Consider the following 8,572-nt stretch of genomic DNA (forward strand, 5'->3'; position numbering starts at 1 on the left):
CTACACAGCCAGAGAGCAAGAGCCAGCAAGGGAGTGGAAGGGGCTAGAGCTTAACCTTTGCCAGGAGCCCTCTTCAGAGATAATTAGCTCACCCCACCCTGACAGAATTCATCCATTCCTGAGGGCAGTCCTCATGATCTGGTCACTTCTTAAAGCCCCATCTCTCAGCACTGTCACAATGGCAACTGAATTTCCACAGGAGTTCTGGAAGGGACATTCAAACACCAGGAAGGACGTACTTCACCCACCTCCCTGCCGTAATGGGTATTGAACCCAGGCTCTACCACTGAGACAATGCAAACAGCTCACTCCCTTCGGTTGGGTTCTTGTCCAGAGAGCAATAGGATAACAGGGCACGACAAGCAGTGGGGAACAACTGAACAAAGAGAAAAGTTCCCACTGTCAGAAGGGGCTCAGAAAGATAGGCACCATAGACGTTTAGGTCCAGAGACTTTTCTACAGTCTTTGGTGCAAAAACAGTGCAGAGAGACTGCCTGGAGGTAATTGCTGTTTACTGCCACCAGGCTTTTGGTGTCTGGAAAGCAGACTGTATTATTTCTTTTTTCCTTGCATTCTGGCCCTCCAAGTCTTCTTCCAGTTCAGTCAGAGACTTGTCCTTTGTCCTTTGCATTCTAATTTCCCAAGGCTTATCTTTAGTTTACTTAGGTTCTGGCCATTAGTTTACTTAATTTACTCAGTGAGTTTACTCAGGCCCTTTCTATCCTAATCTGCCTATCTTCCCTTTTACCTCTTGGTCTCGATAGGATCTCACTAAGTTAATTGCCCTGGCTGGACTCAATTTAAGAACTTCTTGTCCCTGACTCCCAGATAGCTGGGATTACAGGTATGTACCACCATGCCTGGCAAAATACCTTTCTTAACGTAAATTTAAATAAAATAGTGAAACTCCTTAATTTCTGGGTGATCCCACAATGAAGAGCACGGGTGAATTTTCCCACCCTCTTTCAAGAAATCACACCCAGGGACTCCAAGGATCCAAAAGGTCAGGACTCTAGAGATAGTTTCTGCAGAAGAACACTGGAACCTACAGTCACTGAGAAGTCACCTCTCAGGGTGCATTTTCACTTGGAGCGGCAAACAAAATAATAATAAATGAGATCCATTCTCTAACAGATATAGGCAGCAACTCAGTGGAAAGAAGAAAGGGATGGGTACTAGGAGTGAGCAGGGAGCAATATTTCTGATATACTTTTTTGGTGAATTCTGACTCTCAGATCAAGTAGTAATATTTTACTTCTTAAAAAAAAAAAAAAAAGAAAAAAGAAAGGAAATGGATGAAAAATTTATACATTAAAACAAACCAGGATGGGCTGGGGATGCAGCTCAGTGGCACAGCTCCTGCCTGGAAAGCGCAAGGTCCTGAGTTTGCTTCCTGGTGGCAAAAAACCAAAAAAAAAAAAAAAAAAAAAAAAAAAAAAAAAAAAAAAAAAACACCCCAGGATGCAAGGGTTAGGGGGAACTTAAAATGAAACATAAGTACAAACAAAGGAACCTACTGTATTAATTGAGGTAAATCAAAACATAACCCCACTGAAGGACATGGAGAAGAAAAAACTAGCCTAAGTAACTTTGGAAAACAATTACTTATTTTGACTGAATACTATAAGGGTAAAAACAAATGAATGAACTGTAAACAAATACTATCGTTAGTAACATTTTTTTACACAGAAGTATGGTTAGGAATTCTGAGACTTGGGCCAGGAAGATAGCTCAGTGGCACAAGCGCCTGCCTTGCAAGGTACTGCGTTCAATTCCTGGTACAAAAAAAAAAAAAAAAAAATGAATTCTGAGACTGCATAAGGTTCAAAGTCTGTAGGCAGGGAAAGAATAGAATTTGGGCCTCATTAGGCTTTCTGGCTGATCCCAACCAGCCAGTTAAAACTTTACCAGAGGAATTCCTTTAGGAGCAGTTAAAAGGACAAAGATGGAAAGAGAAGAAAACCAGGTATAGATAGGCACCAGATAGCACAAAGGGTGTAAGAATTTACAGCAAGGGAAGGAATGCTCTTTAATGAAGGGATTAATCCAGGAAAGAGCTGACAGGCAAAGCACAAGGAAGTCAGGAACCCAGAAACCAAGGTAGCCACCCTCTCACCTCCAATAAAATGCAAAGGAGACAGGGGCAGCCATCTAATTTAAAAGAAAACTCTTATTTAGTATATAAATATATATACTCACACCTATGTATATATATAAAGAAAAATAGTATCATGTTTTTTCAACAGACTGTTTTACCCTAGTATGGGGGACCCTAGAGGATGTCATATATTGCAGAAAACCCACAACACTGTGGGCCCTTCAAGAAGAAATTGAAAATGCATGTGCATCAATCTCAATGGACCAAGCTACCCAAGCAGCAGTTCACCAAACTAATAAATGTCTGTAGGTTAATGGCCACTATTTTGAGCACCTCTTGTAATTGTAAAGACCAAAGGTAACTTGTATTAATCTCATGATGTCTCAGTAAATTTAGTATTGAAATGTTTATATAAGTTTTTCTTTTCCTGAAGTGTATATATATACATATATATACGTTTTGGTGGAGTCTGTATGTATTTTCACTCTAGGGGCACACTATATTACTGTAGTAGATACACATGCACCCCCTTATTTATTATTATTATTTTTTGGTACCAGGAATTGAACTCAGGACCTTGCGCTTACCACGCAGGTGCCTATGCCACGAAGCTGCATATCCCCAGCCCACATCCCCTTATTTAAATCACTAACTCTAAGATAACTTTCTAGAAGGTGCCTTCTAACCTATAAATCCCAGAGACAAGTACCTGACAAGGACAAACAGGCAGGAAGGAGTCGAACTAAATCCAACTAATAGAATGTGTATGTAGACAGGGGTGTCTGCTTTAGGGTCCTGTGAGCTGAGATCCATCCAAAGACAGCCCAGAAAAATCAATCAGATTGTGGCAAATTCCAGGTTTTCACCTAAGAGGAAGGGTCCCTTACCATAATAGTAACAATAATAAAAGAAACCAAGACAAAGGCCCATGGGAATCCATCTTTTCTGTACTCTCTTCCCTTTCTTGGGGGCAGCTTGTTTCTGTCTTCTGCTTTTTCCTCCTTACAAAGTGACTTCCTTCCTTAAAGTCAATGCCTCTAATTCATTATTGGTACTGAGTTTGCAATCCCAGTGAGCTTCTCTCCCCAGACGCAGCAACTACCATGTACATATATGAGTGCTGAGCAAGTAAATAAATGTATAGATAATGAAGACCTTATTTGTTTATTTTCATTTATTTTTTTTGAGACAGAGTCTTGTCAAGTTCCCAGGCTGGTCTTCAACTTTTGATCTTCTTGCCTCCCAGTAGCTGCAATTGCAGGTGAGCACAACCACAGCTGGCTTTGTTTCTTTATTTTGTAATTTTTTTTTTGACAGGGTCTCTCTATGTACTTCAGGCTGGCCTTGAACTCACAGTGATCCTCCCTAGTGCTGGGATTCCAGGCATGTGCCAGCATGTTCAGCTATTTTGTAATATTTTGTTAGTTATTTTTCCATCCACACACCTCAGGAGACGTCTCGAATTAAAATTTTCTTAATTGTTGTAGCATCAGAGCTCCTCCGTTTTATGGACACAGAACCTGAAACTGTCAAGTGTGTTACCTCCTTCCAGGTTAAGCTCCAATCAAACCCTTGGTTAAGTCTTCTAAAAATCAGTGCTCCTTAGTTTGCCTTGGGTTTCATTTCTAAAATTTGTTTAAAATTTTTTTTCTTCCTTTTGAGACTGGATCTCATGTAGCCCGGGCTGACCTAGAATTCGCAGCAATTCTCCTTCCTCAGCCTTCCAAGCGCTAGGATTACACACGGGCTCTGCTCTCTCTTTTAACTCTTAGCTTTGCCGTGCGCTGCAAAATGACACATGGCCCAATTGATTGAGGAAGGTAGGGCTCGGTGGCTCACGCCTGTAATCCTAGCACTCGGGAGGCTGAGGCAGGAGGATCGTTGCGAGTTGGAGACCAGCCTGTGCTACAAAGTGAGCTCAAGGCCAGCCTGAACTGCATAACCAGATCCTGTCTCAAAAAGACAAACAAACAAACAAACAAAAAGAGCGCGGAAAGCCCAGGCTGTAAGTGATGTGTAAAGCCGCGCCCTTCTCTGAAGGAGCCAATCAATGGAAGGCCGGGAGGGCAGTGAGTGACACAGGGTGCCTTCTCGAAGGAGCCCTCGGATGGCAGAAGGGCACAGATGCCAGCTTGTGAGCAGCTAGTGGCACGCGTGTGAGCGTCCCCTAAGTGAATGCATAAAAGCCCTCCTCACTTTCTCCAGACATTGTGGAAACGAGGCTTCCGCAAAGGAACGTCCCAGGCGGTCTTTGCCATCTGGCCCTAAGGCTGTCTCCAGGGTCCCATCCCCGGGGTCTCCACCGGGCTCGCCGCCGGCTCTGGCTGTGCCTCTGGGAGCCCGGGAACGCCCACTCTCCCGCCCGGGCGCTGCGCGGCGCTTCCGAGCCTCACGCTGCACCCTTAGGACCAGTTCCGAATGGCGTGTCTCAGAACGGCAAGTGCACTCTCGGGTCCCGGAACGCTGGAACGCGAGCCTCAAGAAGCAGCTCAAGGCCCCGGCCAGCGACAGGACGACGCCATTTTTGTTCCAGGTAGAGCTCAGTTCGAGGCCGTTTCGGAGCTTGAACAAGATAAGTGATGCGTCCCACAGCCACCGGGGACCCGAGGGGGAAGTGTCCTTCCAGTTGTGGACTGCTTCCGGGCTGAGAGTGGGGCCGGGGATGCGGATCTGTGATCAGTGCTGGATGGGGATGTGGGGCAGGACTGTAGGACCCCACAGGGGTCCTGTGGGTGGAGTGCTGTAGTAACAGGTATAGGGGAGTCGGTGGGACAGGGGTAGCAGTGTGTCAGCTGTGCCACCAGGAATTTCGGGGGGCGGAAATGAGGGGCTTGGGGGAAGGTAATCTGAGATGAGTGATGCTGGTCTCTAATTCACAGCAATATTCCTGCCTCAGCCTCCCGAGTGCTGGGTGTGTGCCACCATGCCCGGCTGGAGGATCATAACTTTGAGGACAGCCTGGGCAATTTAGTGAAGTCCTGTGCCAAGATAAAAAGTGGTTGGGGATGTAGCTCAGTGTTAGGGCACACCTCGGTTCAATCCCTAACACTGTAAAAAGCAAAACAAAATAGAACAAAAAGAATACATGATCTGCATGGTTGTTCGCTATTAAATAATTGGGAGCATGTTGTGCTCTACCTCTTCATGCTGTAGCTATGTATCGATGCCATTAATTTACAGTACTGCCTAGTTTATTTCTATGATAATGCTTAAATAAAAACTTTTCTTATGGAAGTTTTCAAGCACTCACAAACTAAAGGGAATTGTAGACTCCTATGATGCCTATTGCTCAGTCTCATCAACTATCAACTCATGGCTAGTCATGTTTTATCTAGATCAGAAATCAAAAAACTACTATTCTCAATGGGCCAAATCTGGCCTGCTGCTTTTTAATACAGCCATGAGCTAAGAATGGTTATCACATTCTTCATTAGAAGAAGATCAAAAGAAGGCTTCTGTTATATGTGAAAATGACGTGTGAAATTAAAACTTAAGCATCCATAAAGAACATATTTTTTTGCAGCACTGCTGCTGAGCACTATTAGCTTATGAATTATCTATAGCTACTTCCACTCTGTACTGGTAGCACCAACAGAGGCTGAGGATCCCCAATCTGAAAGCCACAATATGAAATGCTGCGAAGTGTGGAAGATTTTGAATGCTGACATTGTGTACAACATTCTTTTGTTTTTGATTTGGATTTTTTTTGTGGTACTAGGATTTGAACCCAGAATCTTTGCACCAAGTTACATGCCCTGGCCTTTTTAATTTTTTGAGAAAATCTCACTCAGTTGAACTTGTGATCTTCCTGCCTCGGCCTCCCTGAGTGCTAGGGTTGCAGATGTGCACCACCTGGCCCACTGATTTTGAATATTTGGATGAAGGATGTTCAACTGGCAAAGTCTATGAAAATGTTCCAATCCCCCAAAACAACAAAACCTCTGAAATCTGAAACACTTCTGGTCCCAAGCAGTTAATCAGTGTCTGGTCCTTTACAGTGCTCCTGCAAAGCTCTCCCTCTTCTCCTAATTTTATTTTAGCATTAAATTGTTGAACTTTTTATCTTTTGTACTTAGAATTCCTAGACACTGCAGTCAGATTTTTGAAACTGTCCTATATTCACTGTTTTAAAAACCTTTGAGCTGGGCATGGTGGTGCATGCCTGTACTCTCAGCACTCAGGAGGCTGAAGCGGGAGGATTGCTGTAAATTCAAGGCCAGCCTCAACTGCATAGTAAGACCATCTCAAAACAACAAAAGCAAAAGAAAAAAAAAAGGAAAAAAAACAAAACAAGAATGCTTTAGGGGCTGTATTAATTTGTGTTACCCCTATAGGGCTGGCAAAAGCCTTTTTTTCAGGGGGTATAGCTGTTAGGGGAAATACGGGTTTTTAAAAAATTTTATTTACTTTTTTTTTTGGTATTGGGAATTGAACTCAGGACCTTGCGCTTTCTAGGCAGGTGCTTGTGCCACTGAGCTATATCCATGGCCCCCAAATTTTATTTTAAAGAGAAAAAATAAAACAAAATTTTGAAACAATAGGAGAGTAAGAATGATTAATACATTATGTATTGTTATATTTAAATTAGTTACTCAGAGTACAAGATATAGGCATTTTGTTGTCCAAACAGTATTAGCACAAACCTTTCTTTTCAATGAATTAAGAGTGATTAGTAGTATAACTAGCTTAACTACCATATATATACATATATATTTGCTTCTCCCTTCCTCCTTTTCTCCTTTGAATTAAGAGTGAATGAATTAAGAGTGATTAGTAGTATAACTAGCTTAACTACCATATATATACATATATATTTGCTTCTTCCTTCCTCCTTTTCTCCTTTCCCCCATTGCAGTTTCTCTTTCCTTTTAAAAAGTTTCTTTCCATTTCACAATATCTATTGTATATTTTCGATCTTATTTTCTCTTTCAGTTGCTCACACTAAGGAGACAACACAATGTTTACCTTTGTGAGTCTGATTTATTTCACTTATGAGTATGGTCTTGAGTTGCATCCATTTACCTATGAAAGTCTCAAGTTTATCCTTCTTTATGGCCAAGTAGTACTCCATTGTATAAAAAGACCACATCTTTTTTATCCATTCCTCAGTTGATGGGCATTTGGGTTGTTTGCAAGATCAAGCTATTACAAATTGTGCTGCTATAAACATGGGTGCACATATATCACTGTGGTACAATGTTTTTAATTCTTCCAGGATGATACTCAGAAGGGGAATAACTGGTCAAATGGCACCTCTAATCCTAGTTTTTTGAGGAACCTCCATATTGATTTCCACAGTGGTTTTACCAGTCTCCACTGCCATCAACAGTGGAAAAGTGTTCCTTTTACCCCACAGCCCCTCCAGCATTTATTATTGGTTGATTTCTTGATGATAGCCATTCTTTCTGCAGTGAGATGGAATCTCAGTGTTGTTTTAATTTGTGTCTCTTGAACAACCAGTGATGTTGAACATTTTTTCATATATTTATTTGGAATTTGTATTTCTTTATCTGAGAAGTATGAAGATGCCCATTTTTGGATTACATCCTTAAATTTGGGAGGTCTGATTTTTTTCTGAGTTCTTTATATGTTCTTGATAGTAATCCTTTGTCTGAGGAACAGCTGGCAAACATTTTTTCCCACCTTGTGGGTTGTCTCTTCACTCTGTTGATGGTTTCTCTTGCTGTGCTAAAGCTTTTTGAAAAGATGAGATTCCAGTTGTTGATTTTTTGTGATAGTTTCTATGCAATCAAGGTTTTATTCATAAAGTCTTTTCCTACACCAATGTCTTCAGCAGTTTTACCTGTTCTATCTTCCAGCAGACTTAGTGTTTCCATTTTAATATTTAGATATTTGATCCATTTTGATTTTAGTTTGGTGCATGCTGATAGACATGGGTCTAGTTTTAGTTTTCAGCATGTGTGAAGCCAGCACTATTTATTAAAGCACTAAATAGTACTATTTATTAAAGAGGTTATCTTTCTTCCTGTGAATGTGTTTGGCCCCTTTGTCAAAGATAAGGTGGTTGAGTGTGTTTGGAGTTGTGTCTGCATCTTCTTATCTGTTCCATTGATCTTTGGGTCTGTTTTTTTGCTGGTATCATGCTGATTTTATCACAGTAGCTTTGTAGTATAATTTCAAGTCAGGGATTGTGATGCCCGCTGCCTTGCCTTTGTTGTCCAGAATTGCCTTTGCTATTCTAGGTCTCTTCTGCTGCCAAATGAATTTTAGGATTGTTTTCTCTAATTTTGTGAGATATGGTATTGCAATTTTGATGGGAATTGCATTAAATCTGTAACAATTTTGGAAGTATGGCCATTTTGACTATATTGGCTCTTGTTATGGTTGAGACATTTTGTCAACTTGGGGAGTCTAGAGGTTTGCCTAAGTAACTTAGCAGGAAGCCAGAGTGCTTACTTTGTATACATCCTGAGCCTGTGGAAGAGGGGGGCAAAGATTATGTGAGAGCTACAC

Source organism: Chinchilla lanigera, unplaced genomic scaffold (assembly GCF_000276665.1).
Source record: "Chinchilla lanigera isolate Chin_1 unplaced genomic scaffold, ChiLan1.0 scaffold00115, whole genome shotgun sequence".
Classification (NCBI taxonomy): domain Eukaryota; kingdom Metazoa; phylum Chordata; class Mammalia; order Rodentia; family Chinchillidae; genus Chinchilla; species Chinchilla lanigera.